Below are 14,333 nucleotides of genomic sequence, written 5' to 3'. Positions count from 1 at the left end.
AGAAGGTTGTCACCCCTAACAGATTGAGTAAACAAGGTCCTCTGGACCCAGACTAGCCGACCAATAAAATTAAAACAGAGTGTCAACCATGTTAGTTTAAATGGCACCTGCCACATGGTTGAACAAAAATCTGACCAAGTAGAATTTCACTTCCAGAATAGCCAAATTCCAGACGTGACAGTAATAGCAGTAGGACAACAGACTGGTGATGGAGGGTCCCCTCTATTTCTGAAAATCAACCTTCCTTCCAGTCTAAAGTGGTACTCCACGCTGGAAGGAAACAATCTGAGATTCTATACTAATCCACAATCAGAAACTCCCACTCCTATAGTCCAGAAAGATGTGAAATCAGCTCAGAGCCTGGCTGATATTCAGCAAATTGGAGAGCAGTTGTTCATCCCTGTCCAGTTAAATGATGGGAAGGACTCTGTTCTCGCTCGAGTGTGTGTGAACAACGGTAAGAGCTTCATCAGCGAAGCCATGTTCCGCCAACTCCCAAAAGATCCAGCCATTCCCACCTTCAAACTGATAGACAAATGGGAAATGGACCTGGAAGCGCCTAATTCCAAACATCTCCTGCCAAGCAGGTGTATGCTCAAAATCTCCATTGGCAACAAGAGCATAGTCCACAATTGTTGGGTCGTGCAAGACGTCACTGCCGCTTTTTACTTAGGCAGTGACATTCTCAATCGCTTTGCCATTAGTTTGGACCTAATAAACTTCAAAGCTTGGTCCCGGTTAGCGGATAATCCCATGGGCTTTGATGATCCAGAAAAAGCATTTAGGTCAGCTCAATTGCTACCTTATCCAGTTGAAATTCAGATCAAAGAGGAAGTCACCATCCCAGAAAGGACCCGACAATTCTCCCTGGAAGTGAAAGTTAAGAGGACAACATTTGAAAAACCCTGATGCTTACATACATCTAAATGCTTCTCTCCAACTGCAAGGGTTAGGGGTAAACCCAACTCCATTAGTCAACATAGAACATGACACCATTCCAATAGAGGTGGATAACAGCGACTTAAAGAGTATTACTCTAGCCGCAGGCACCATTATTGGAATGGCGGTTGATGACCGACATTTTTCCATAGATTTAGGTAATGAACTGTTAGGGCCAATCCCCAAGGACTGCTTTGACAGTGACGGTGATGACAATACCACACCAGACAGGATTTTTACCCGCCATGGGGGGAACTTCCTGGTGTACACTTCTTGCCCTTATGGTATGGAAGATGTGACTTGTGACTTCAGGAGGGATGAGGTGATTTTCCAGGTCCATGAGGGCTGCCTTTCCCACCTGAAGCCTCCAGTCCAAATTAGCACTCTGACCAGGGACTTCTCTACCCAGCTGGAGGAGGCCGCTGAAATAGCCAAACCAGAAGTCTTTCCAGGCTTCAGGCAGATGGTGGAAGAGAGAGTCAACCTAGCTGACACCTGTGTGACTCTGGAACAGAAGCAAAAGTTGAAACAAGTTTTCTTGGATTTCCAAGATCTCTTTGCGGTAGACTCATATGACTGTGGTCGCACCGACATCCACACAACAACAATCCCCACGGACCCTGGCATGACTCCAGTGTTTGTGAAGCAATATCGTTTGCCCCTCGCATCCATGGAGTCCCTTACTGAAATAATTAAGAACCTTGAGTCCCGGGGAATAATCCGTCCAGTCCACAGCACCTTCAATAATCCGGTGCTGGGAATATTGAAGCCAAACGGCCAGTGGAGACTCTGCGCTGACCTTAGGGAGCTCAACAAACGGGTCCATACTTCCCGATGGCCTCTGCCCTACATTGACCAAGGGCTGGCCCAGATCCAGGGGGTCACAGGTATTCACTGCAATAGACCTGACCAATGGATACTGGACCGTACCTGTCAGTAGGGGGGACCAATACAAGCTGGCTTTTACCTTTGGGGGCCAGCAGTATACATGGACCCGGACTCCCTTCGGATACCTTAACTTCGGTAATGAGTTCAACATTTTCCTACATAAGGCCATGCCCGACCTGGGTGCGAGGGGTAACCTGGCTTATGTAGATGATGTCCTCATCAAAAGTTCATCTATGGAGGAACACATAGCGGAGATTCGTTATGTTCTGACCCAGTTGATGGCCGCCGGAGCAAAACTTTCCTTTCAGAAAGCACAGTGGTGTAGAACCCGTGTTAATTTCTTGGGGCATGAGATTACTCCTCAGGGTCTCTGTCCCCAGGAAAAGAAAGTGGAAGCACTTCAGAAACTGAAAGACCCCACAACTCTGCGGGAACTAAGGAGCCTCCTTGGACTGACTAATTACAGCAGAAAGTTCATTGAGGGCTACGCAGAGATCACCAGACCCCTGATTCATCTCCTGAAGGGGGTGTCAAGTGGGAATGGGGTCCAGAACAAGACGAGGCGGTAAAACAACTCAAGAGAAGCCTCTCACAAGCGCCTTGCCTAGCTTACCCTGTCAGAAACAAGGAGTTCTTCCTGGAGACGGGGTTCTCTAATACGTGCTTGACGGCAGTATTATACCAAAAGCATGACAAGGTCAATAAAGTAATCTCCTATGCGAGCAAAACTTTATCCTCTGTGGAGGAAAAATTCAACGATTGTGAGAAGGCACTCCTGGCGACGGTGTGGGCATTGAAGAATTACCGCCCGTTTATCCATGGAGAACACATCATAGTGGAGACTCCACACCAGCCTCTGCAATATCTCCAAAGTGACAGAATCCGGGCCGGAAATGTGAGTAATTCCCGAATTACTTCCTGGATTCTGTCAATGCAAGGCTTTCCTGTGGAGGTCAGATATGGCCAAAACAAGAAGAGTCCCCTCGCGCAAGGTCTGGCTGACTTGCATGATTGTGCCAGAGAAAACTGTCTCGAGGACGAAAGTGTAAAAATCAAGGACAACATGGAGGCATACCTTAATTCCCCACACAAAGTCTTTGAAGAGGAAAAGTGTGAGGGAATGCCCACTGTCTATGTGGATGGATGCTCTTACCATGTTGACAACGACGGGGAGAAAGAACTGGTGGCCGGCGTAGGGAATGCATGGGTGAATGAGTCCCCAGAACCCTCCGCTGGATACAAAATTGGTCCCTGAAGTAGTCAGGTGGCAGAATTGATGGCTGTGCATCAGGCCATCCTCACTGCTGTCCAGCATCAACTCCACGAACTGGTCATAATCACAGATTCGGATTATGTACGGAACGGGTTCGTAGAGCACCTGGTTAATTGGAAAACCAGAGGCATGTTATGTGCTAACAACAAACCCTTGAAACATGGGAAGTTGATCCAAAACATTGATGATCTGGTCACCTCGAACGAGATGACCATCTATTGGAAAAAGATCAAGGGTCATCCCAAAGTAGAGGGACCAGACAAAACTGGAAATGACTTAGCTGATCAGCTGGCCAAAACCGGGGCCATCCAAGGGGATCTAATTGAGATTGAGTCCCTGTTGGGGGAAATCCAGGTCACTGCTATCACTAGGTCCCAGACAAATGCTCACAATGACCTTTCAATTGCACAATGGAGCAAGGAGACCCCTGATGCTGATTTGATTACAGCTCAGAAGGGGGATCCAATTATTGGTAAGTTTTACCAACACATTGAGGACCCTGAGAACTTGCCCCTGACGGATACCGATTACAACGGGAAAGAGGACCTTAGAGTGTTGATGAAATGTCCAAAAATGTTCCGGATCCAAGACGGTTTGTTGGTAAGGAAATCCAAAGCTGGCCACGATCAGTGGGTGGTTCCTACCTCATTCCGAAGCCTGATGTTAAGTCACGCCCATGATGCGGCCACCGCCGGTCATAGGGGGTTTCACACAACATTGGAAATCTTAAGAGAGGTTGCATACTGGCCACACATGGGGCAGGACCTTAACCAATACTTGAAGGGGTGTCTTGTGTGTGCACAATTTCAGCCATCATCCCTCACGCACCGTGCGCCTCCCCAAAAGAGGGGGATGACACTGCCATGGTCAGAATTACAAATCGACTTTGTAGGCCCCGTGATTCGCTCAGCTAGGGGGAATAAGTACATGTTGACTGTGACATGCTTGTTTACCAAGTGGGTGGAATGTCTCCCAGCCCCAAATTGCAAGGCAGAAACCGCAGCTGCCTTGATGATTAACCACATCTTTTCCCGTTTCGGTCTACCTCAAAGGATTGAGTCAGACAGGAGTAGCCACTTCACCAGTGAAGTAATGACAAAGATGTGGGAGATACTGGGGGTCAACAGGAAGTTGCATATTGCTTACAGGCCAGCTTCTTCTGGAGCAGTGGAACGCTACAACCGGACAATTGTGAGCATATTAAAGAAGTTTGTGACAGATTCTGGGCCAAGTTGGGATATCCGATTACCTCTGGTCCTAATGGCCATCAGATCTACCCCTTCATCTGCAACCAAAATGTCACCATTTGTGTTGATGACTGGGCGCAAGATGGTGCTTCCGCAGCATTTGCTCTATAGGACCCAAGAGCAGACACTGATAAATGCCTCCACTACTCATGAGTATGTGGAGAATTTAAGGAAACACCTCCAACATGCTTTTGCTTATGCTCAGCGGAATCTAGAAAGATCGGCTGATAGCATGAAGACCCACTATGACCTGAAGACTTCCAGGAAGGAATATCATGTGGGGGACCGGGTCTATCTATACAACTTCCAAAGAAACCAGGCAAAACAGCGGAAATTCTTGCCTACATGGAAGGGACCCTTTGAGATCATCGACAAGATCTCCCCTGTGGCCTACAAAATCCACATCCCCAAAGGTCCTTTGGCAGCGGGGGAAGACAAGTGGGTCCACATAAACCAGTTGAAATGTTGCCATCCCAGGCACACTCTGCAACAACTGGAGGAATCCTCTGGAATCCTAGCGGGTACTGTCTCAGACTAATTCAGTTCCAACCATAAAACATACCACATCTACTCTCTAAAATATTGTGATTTGCATGAAACTGTCTCTTAGTTATACTGTTTTTTTTCAAAATAAGAATGTAATGTTTCGTCATGATGAAATGCATATGCTGCCCCACTATCTCAACAGTGGTGGAAAAATGTCTATGAATAGGTATTGCCGCTCTTCCTTTGTCGTCCTAGGAGAAAGAAAACCTGGAGACCGGCCAAGGAGGATGATCCGGAGACTGGGAGGATGACGCAAGGGGGCCCAGGGTACCGCCCAATATTCCCATCAGGACCGGCGAGGAGAACCGATCGATCCGACCGGATGGAGGAAAAGATGCTGAACTGTGCCATTTGCAGAATTGGAAGAAGATTATGCGGACAGACCAGTGCGTGGGTCAAAACCCTTGTGCACCCGACTCCCCATCGACTCAAATTCAAAGGGCAGTCACGTGGGGGGATTTGGTGGGGGTCCTGACCCACGTTTGGACTATTATGCTACAACATTTGGTGCTGTGGGCTTAGGAAATCCAAGATGGCCGAAAAAGCCCACGTGTGCGCCAGACTCTATGAAAACCGCGCAGTTGTGCACACTAAAATGGTTGCCTAACTTGCCACCCACCAATGCAAGCAGGATGGGCCGGGGTGCCATGAGTGAAATGTGTGCCAAAGGAAAAACCACACTTTAAAATCACCTTTTGTTTCTCTGAATGCCAGCTCAAAATGCCTATTTGCAACACATCCAAAAATCTCACTGAACGCCAGCGGACATCTGGCAGAATAAAGTCTTGTGGGCATACAAAATCTGGAAAGAGGATGAGCCTAAAACAATGTTCATCACAAGACTGGCTGAGCTGTGGATTTCAGCAGTTTAAGTAAATTTGGACTGAAAGACACTAAAAATCTAAATGTTTAAAATAAATGAGTGACCTACTTTTGAGTGTCACATAGGCTGCAATTGTTTAAATGCCATAGTTTTAAACTTAGAATCAGCATTCTAGCTGCATATGTAAAAAATGGTTAGTTATTTGAATGCAGAAAACTGGGGAACAGAAATGACATGTGGCTAAAAACTGGCTTAAAGAGATTCCAATTTTGCCTGGCAACTACCCCCATCAGGAGAGAAACTTGATTCACAAGTAACTTCCCAGGCCTGGCTGTTTCCTGCTGGCCACACTAAGGATATGCCATCTCTCTGATAATTGAATTAAGGGGAGCCCCCACAGAATACAGGAGCTCTGAACAATGGAACCCCCTTCACCCAGGCAGATGGTTTATTGCAGATGTCGTAAAACAGCTTCCTCTTGGCAGAAGCTGGGAGGGGCAGGGTCTCTGAGCTTGGCAGAAACTGGAAAGACTGGTTTCTGTACCATGTGACCTGAAAAGACACACCCCTATAGCCAGAATTTGGTTTTAGAAAAAGATGGATCATTCATAGAGCGGACTTGTGAAAATTATTTAAATGATACCATAATTCTTGTGATTTTTCTGCCCACATTTTAAGATGTGTTAGGACCCGGTGGTATGTTCAGGGGGGTTTTAGCGGAAAAGAGGATATTACTCAAAATGTGTGCATGTGAAAAATCTGACACTTCATCAACTAATGTCCATACTCCTTGCGCACATGTGTGTAAATTTGGGTTAATGTCCGAAATTGCAAAATCAGTTAAAAAGTGCAAATGTTGCCATTTCTGAATGCAAGCCCCCAGGAAGAGCAGATTTGGACAGGGTATACCTCCTGTGATATGTGATGGGTGCGTGTAATTTTAAACGAATGTGTACCTGTGCAAATATGTTTTTTTTTATCAAATATAGATTGTGTGCAATTTGACAGGGGAGGATCCTCTGACCCATAAAACCTACAGCATCACTCTGACTCAAAGTTCCTTCCCCAATCATGGGAGAGGGGAGAATTGGGCCAATGGCAAGTGGAGAGGGGTAGGGTCTAGTGATGCTGCACACACACCCATTTTAAAAACAGATAAAAGCAGACAGACAGGGACATTCATTTCCATCTGCTGCGGGACGCTCTGCCGGAAAATCCATACTTTACCTCCATCAATCTCTAGAGAAAGCTGTGCAGAAAGATCCAGACTTTAAATCCATCAATCTCCAGAATCCAGAGAGAGAGCAGACCCAGACCAGACCACTGTTAGCAGAACCAGAGAGAGCTGACCCAGATCACTGTGAAGTGCAGAGACCAGACCAGAGTCCAGTCTAAAACCTGACCAGATTCGTGGCGAGGCCCATCTAATTCAAGAATATAGCGTGAGTACCTAGCAAGACTGTGCAGAACCCATCTCTTAGTTAAAATAATATAATTCAAGCTATTTTAATCTAAGTAGAACTGCCTCCTAACTGTCACCTGTCATTTTCTAGTTGCTAGCTGTCACTTGTCTTTTTAAACTTTAAAATTTCAAATCTGAAAAACGACCTTTATTTAATCGCTCATATCTCCGTGACCGTTTGTCCTAGAGACTTGCAGTAACTTTCCCCTGAAAGCTGGGAATCGTGGCTTTCATACGAACCTAGAACCGCATTCCTAGCCCCTATTTTGCCGCAATCGCGAAAAACACACTCGCGAATTTACCGCGATTTGCACATTTCTCACCGTGTGAAAACAGCAGTTTTCTTGCTTTCAGTTGCCAAAAATTCGTTTAACCTGCTAGCTACTCCTAGATCCTTGCTAAAGTGAGCCTGGACTAATATTAACTTGATACCACTCACCCTGAACCTCCTAGAGGGAATTAAAAGCATTTTAGCATATTTTTCACTTCATTGCCAGCACATATAAAAGCATTTTGGGCCTGTGTTTCCAACTTCTGTAGTCTAAGCTTGCTGGGGTGAACTGAATTACATTTGATTGCATTTCTGAGAACTGTGTGCTTTCCTTCCATTTCCTTGCATTGCATAAAGGGGGGAGGGGATTGCCAGAGAAAAGTGATTACATTGTTTTGTTGAAATCATATTGAGTATTTTCTGTATTGCATTTTTCATTCAACATTACATCCATCTGAACTTATATATAATATTCTCTACCACCTTATTCTTCTGTTCCTATTTACAAGTGTGCTAGTGCCAGACTATCCATTATTGATTACTGCTCAGATTAAGTGTGATATTCAATTATTAAATTATTATAAAGTGTGATATATATATATATTGTTTAAATTATCAAATAAACCTTTAAACATGCAAAACAGAACTACTTCTTGGCTCAGTGGGGTCAGGAGGATTCCAAGAGAGGGGTGTTATATAGGGGTAGTCATCCAGAACGCATGAACTGGACATAAAGATATATTAATAAGGGTTTCCATTCAGTATCCCAGACTAGGCATTGACTTAGCTGTAGTGTTGAATTGAATCCTCTTACAATACTCCTTTATACTCCTACATGATTACCTTCTGCTAATCCCCTTCTTGCTTCCAACTTTCGTCCAATCTCACTTCTACCTTTCCTCTCTAAAATACTTGAACGCTTAGCCTACTCTCAGCTCTCGACCTTTGTCACTAACCTCTCTCTCCTTCCCCCTTCTCAATCTGGCTTCTGTCCTAAACACTCCACTGAGACCGCTCTCCCCTATGTCCTTAACTCCCTCCTCAGCGCTCGCTACTCTAAGCAATCCTCAATTCTCATTCTCCTTGACCTCTCTGCTGCCTTCGATACTGTCGATCACCCTTTACTTATCAATACTCTTTCCTCCTTTGGCTTCAAAGGTTCTGTCATTAACTGGCTCTCCTCTTACCTCTCCACACGTTCCTTTGCTGTCTCTTGGGGTGGTCGATCCTCCCCTACCTTCCCTTTGGACCTTGGTGTTCCCCAAGGCTCTGTCCTGGGTCCCTTCCTATTCTCTCTTTACACTTCACTCCTTTCCACTATCATCTCTTCCTTCGGGATCTCTCACCGTTTCTACGCTGATGACACCCATCTATATCTCTCCTTCTCTTCCTTTACCCCTGATCTACATCTAAAGCTCTCTTCCTGTTTTACCACCATTAAAAACTGGATGTCATCTCACTATCTTTCTCTTAACACTGATAAAACTGAAGTACTATTATTTCCTTCTAACACACTTCCCCCCACCACCCCTCCTTCCATTCATTTTCCCCCTTCTAACTTTCTGATTTCCACCCATGCTCGCAACGTAGGCATTTACCTCGATCCTTCCCTCTCTTTTTCCCATCATATATCCCTTACTTCTCGTGCATGTCGCTACCACTTCTTTAACATCCGTAAAGTCTGTTCCTCTCTCACCTTTCATGCTACCAAACTTTTAATCTCCTCCCTCATCTTCTCTTGCCTCTTCTATTGTTCTTCTCTCTTCCTTGGTCTCCCTGCCTCCCACCTTGCCCCCCTCAATCCATCTACCATTCTGCCATCCGCACCCTTTGCCTTCTCTCTCCCCTTGACTCCATCTCTTACTCACTTTCCAACCTAGGCTGGCTTCCTTTCCACTCCCAACTTAAATTTCACTTCCTTTGTCTTGTCTTTAAATCTCTCCATGACCTTGCCCCTCCATATCTCTCCTATCTCCTCTCATTCCACACTCCCTCTCACTCCCTTCGCTCCGCTGATCTCTTCTTACTTTCTGTTCTCCCTCCCCCTTTCCACTCCTTTCAGCTCCTTGCCCCTTTACACTGGAACTCCCTGCCTCTTTCCATCTGCTCCATCCCCACCTATTCTTCATTCCGTTCCTCCTTGAAATCACTCCTTCTTCATTCCCCCCTGACACCTTTCTTTCTTTCTTTCTTTCTTTCTTTCTTTCTTTCTTTCTTTCTTTCTTTCTTTCTTTCTTTCTTTCTTTCTTTCTTTCTTTCTTTCTTTCTTTCTTTCTTTCTTTCTTTCTTTCTCCCCCATCTCAGCTCTGTCCACTTCCCCCCTTCCACCCTATGATCTCTCTTCCTACTATGTAATTTACTCCCTAATCTCTCTCCCTCACCCTTCCTTCCCCATCCCCCTCCCCTTCTCCTCCTTCTCACATGCAAATTGTTCTACATACTGTTTTTTGGTCTAATTCATGTATATTGTTTGCTTCTACTGTTCTATGTTTTGTGTATTCTTGTTGTTAAACTGTAAAGCGGATATGGGGTAAGGCGCTATATAAATAAAAATAAATACAAATACAAATACTCCTGATTCCGGAAAATATAATCAAATCAAAATCAACAGAAGAAATGCATACAAATCTACCATTGAACTACCACTGAACCCTTTACTAAAAAACAGAAAATGTATAATATCAAGAATATGAATCTATCACATATAAAAATCTCATGCATCAGACATTGAACAGGAAAACCTCACCCTCACCCAATATGTCCTACTCTGTTAATAAGGATCAGGGACAATACATTAGACCCGTCACACCAAACACCTAAAGATCAAAGAGCTGCAATGGAAATATCTGTCTGTTCTCACCATACTACATTACACTCTAATTTCTACACCCGGGATCTGTGTTTGTTCTGCAGTTGTTCAGCCTTCATCAGGAGCAATATTGGTTTAGATCTTCTGTCTGGCTACCAGAACATTTTTCAACTGCAACTATTGTTTCTTTTTTCTTTAATTGCACGACATAACCATCTTCCAAATTTCTTTGACACACAGGTCGTGTAAGATGGTGTCATATCACAGGTCACACTTCACATAAATCAGCGAGCTTTATCTTCACTATCTGAGATTTCTATGAATTTCCAAAGCTCAGGATCATGTATTTTCACTATGTAAAAATAGGCCATTCAGAGGGGTAAACCCCTCACTCCATCTCACGCATCGCCTGGCACAGCAGTATGCTTCAGTTCTGGAAAGTTTTATATCATACCCACAATTGCCACATCATTTTCATTTCCCATTTGGGCTCAGATAGTGTCTGTTTTTCATTATGTTTGATTAACACCTTATTGGCAAGCCTTACCCATATTATTATTATTATCGTATTTATTAAGCGTGGATATAGCTTCCAGAAGCAACGGAGCGCTTCACAGAGGTATACAACAGAACAGATGCATGAGAGAGTACTTTTCAGAGGTAACAAGAGGGCAGATATACAGCAGGGGGTAGAATACAGAGGGGCACAGAGGAGGAGTGCAGCTGTACCGGGTGGCGGGGAGGAGAGGGGCAGGCAGCATCTAACGAGCGAGGTGGTGCGAGGTGTAATATGATGGCCCAGGTGTCGAGGAGGAGAGATTCCTTGACGAGGTGTGTCTTGAGCTCTTTTCTGAATTGTAGGAGCGTGGGGCGAGTCTGATGCTGACGGGGAGGAGGTTCCATAGTCTTGGGGTGTAGACAGAGAGGCCTCAAGTCAGGTTTTACCTTGTGTTTCTGCTGCCAGATAGAAGGTTGCCCAATGTTCTGATGTCTCGGGAGGATAGCTCAGCGGCAACGGCTCGCCTTGGAAGCAAGATGACACAGAGCAACACAGGTTCGATCCCCGGGTCCGCGCTTAGAAACCTCTGGGTATTAAGTGCGTTATAAATAACCTATCATATCACCATGGTGGTCTAGGGGCTCAATAGGAACCGTGGCTGCACCCAGTGGTGAACACAGCAGTAAAGACTTGGCCCCATAGGCATTGGTGGTTATGGGTTTTGATGGTAGGTGAGGTGGGCTGATCTGTCTGGCCCTACCCATCCCAGACAGTCTGAAAGCAGAAAGGTCTGGGCGGGGCCCATGATAGCACTTCCCTCTGCAAACTTCTTCATGGAACACATATGTTACTTGTCATATCACTGGGGCAATGGCCCACCCACTGGGTTTAGTGCTGAACCAGTGCCAAGACTTGTGCTCCTGTAAGTGCAAGTGAATCCTCGGAACATGGCTGGCTTTCGCACTGATGTAATGTCAGGATCAGCACAATTCCAGTGTTGCGCCAGTGCTAAAACAAAACAAACTGGGCTATTACACCTGCACTGCTAATTGCAACCCAAGCACAGTGACTAAACATGGCAGGTCTTAGCCAGCTGCAATGACATCATTTCTGCCAATGTTTGCACTGGAATGTGTTATTGTGTCAGCTCTAACACTCATGCAAGTTTCTTTGTGCCAGTGCTAGCACCAGTGTAAATATTATCATTCCACTGGGTCTACAACCGGCAGTTTAGGCCTGCCATTGTAGGTAGCCAGAGGCACATTTTAACAGCTGTGGTGAACTCCCAGGTTGCACCTTAAACATCAGGACAAAAGATAAGATGGCATGCCATGAATTCATGTCCCATAGGTGTGTACATTATTTAACACTGATCATAGTACATTTTGAATTCTTTCTAATGGCAAAGAGCACATATGTACTATTGGATATAGTTTATTACGTTTGATTGCAAAACACTGTGTCATGAAATCAGATATTAATGTGTGGTGGCACCATAATGCATGCTAATGCACTGAATGGCCTCATACACAGTTAAACAATCCAATATGGAGCTACCCACACCTTAGAAAGCCATCACTAGTGCACAGGAAGCCATACACGGTGCCACGCATTACCGTTGCAGCGATGCTTTCAGAAGTAAGTATGTAAATATTGCAGATTATTATTTCTGAACCACAATATATTGGTAAAGTATTGCACTCAGAGACCCTTTTTTGCCTTTTGCTGAATTGCATTCTGTTATTTGTAGTCTGCCAGTTAAGGGGGACAGGGGGATACTATGCTATTGGGGTTCTATGTTATTTAGCCGCAGGATTTTTCGTCGCGGGACTTTTCATCGCCGTTTTTTTATCGAAAAAAAATGGGGTTTTTTTGGTTTTTTGATGGGGGGGTTACCCCCCCAAACCCGCCTTTTTTTAAAAATTATTCCCTTTCATCCACAAATATTTATTTAATTTTTAACCCCCCCACCCAAAAACAATGATTTCTTTTTCGATAAAAAAACCACGATGAAAAGTCCTGCGATGAAAAATCCTTCCGCAAAAGAACTGTATACCGCTATTGGTCTAAAAGCGTTCTGAAAATCTATGGAATAACAAAACCCTTGAAATTCAAGTAAAGAACTTTAGTTGAAGGGACGTTAAGGAGAGAACTTAACACAACAAAACCCCTGAAATTCAACTAAAGCCACGTTAACTTCGCGACCCCTGGCAGGAGCCTTTTGTGAATTTGGTGTAATTCCATCTAGTAGTTATTTTTAAAACGGCAAAAAAGTAGGTAAAATTAATTAGTGATATCTGGGTTCGGTCGCGGACTCACTTCCTTGTTTGCTCTGTGGACAGGCCTCCGATTGGTCCAGAGGGCAGTTTGATGTCCGCAGACATCAGACGCGTCCACTGATTGGATGGTGAAAAGTGTGAGGTGTGTCAGATTTTTGGAAAAACGCCTGCCATGTTGGATTTGCGGACAGTCGAGGTTGTCCGCAAACACTGCTGTGAAAACATATTAAAAAACATAACATTGCACTTGTCAAACTAATGAAACAATCTCTGGGAGGTGAGGGCTGATGAGGATGGGATGTGATATGGCCTTAAAACGCCCAAAAAACAGGTGTTTTTTCAATTCTGACATCTGCGAACAGTCCAGATGTTGGGGGAAGTCCTGTAATGTTCGCGAACAAAGTGAGGTGGTGTTCTGCCAAGGGGAACCAAAATTAGAGGGGGGGTTCCAAAATATTTTAAAGGCTTATAAATGTGGTGCCATTTGACAAATCTGCAGAAAAGTTTGCAAAAAGATTTTACACCTATATATGAATGTTTTTCCAAGGTTTCTCTCCCTGGGCCCATCTCTCAGCCTGAATGGTGCACCATTGCAGCAATAGAGTAGCATTGTTTTCGAAATAAGTAATTGCTTCTTAGGCCCTGTTTTATCGCGGATGGCAAGCCCAGCAGCACCCACGTGGACAGAGATGGACAAGAAGGCTGGGTCCAATGGTCTAGTATCCCCTATGCAGTGGGCCGCCCATGTATAGGGTCACCCCAACCAGCCTTGCTGGATTTGACTGTATGTAATGATGACATTGATGATACCAGGCATCCTTTTAGCTTGCTGCACATCCCCAATTTGCCAGAACGTTCGGCGGCAGCAGAGATATTTGCTGATGCACTTTTTCTGTATATGAATAAAAACTCCTTGCAAGCGGTGGCTTGGGCCTTTTTCCCTAGCGGGTTGTGTTTTTTCTGGTGTGAGCATACAGGGGTGTGCCTTCAATACATAGCAAAGATATCATTGGGTTGCATAGCACAGCCATTTAGCAAAAACATGGCATAGATTAGCATACAAAACAAATAATAATGTAATATAGCATAACTGCACCGCAAAGGTAGTGTCACACACACACACACACACACCTGCTCCAGAATCAATACTTCAAGACTTAAGGACTGCACAACCGTGCTGTAGGGAACAAATGCTGAAGAGACTATCTTATCCGGATCATCGACACTTCGATGGAAGAAGCAACTAAACAAAAACTAGAAATCGAGGCTTTAGAAAATAAAATGAAAGGTGACAATT

General features: G+C 44.7%; 1 protein-coding gene across 2 annotated transcripts in view; it reads right to left on the bottom strand.

Moving 5' to 3' along the window:
* PHF19 (PHD finger protein 19) overlaps positions 1-14,333 on the bottom strand; it is a 258,042-nt gene that overhangs the window by 223,247 nt on the left and 20,462 nt on the right. The gene's annotated exons all lie outside the window — the stretch shown is intronic.

The sequence above is a fragment of the Ambystoma mexicanum genome, chromosome 8 (genome assembly GCF_040938575.1).
Source record: "Ambystoma mexicanum isolate Mex_15411 chromosome 8, UKY_AmexF1_1, whole genome shotgun sequence".
Taxonomy (NCBI): Eukaryota; Metazoa; Chordata; class Amphibia; order Caudata; family Ambystomatidae; genus Ambystoma; species Ambystoma mexicanum.
This window is presented reverse-complemented; position numbering and strand designations above follow the sequence as displayed.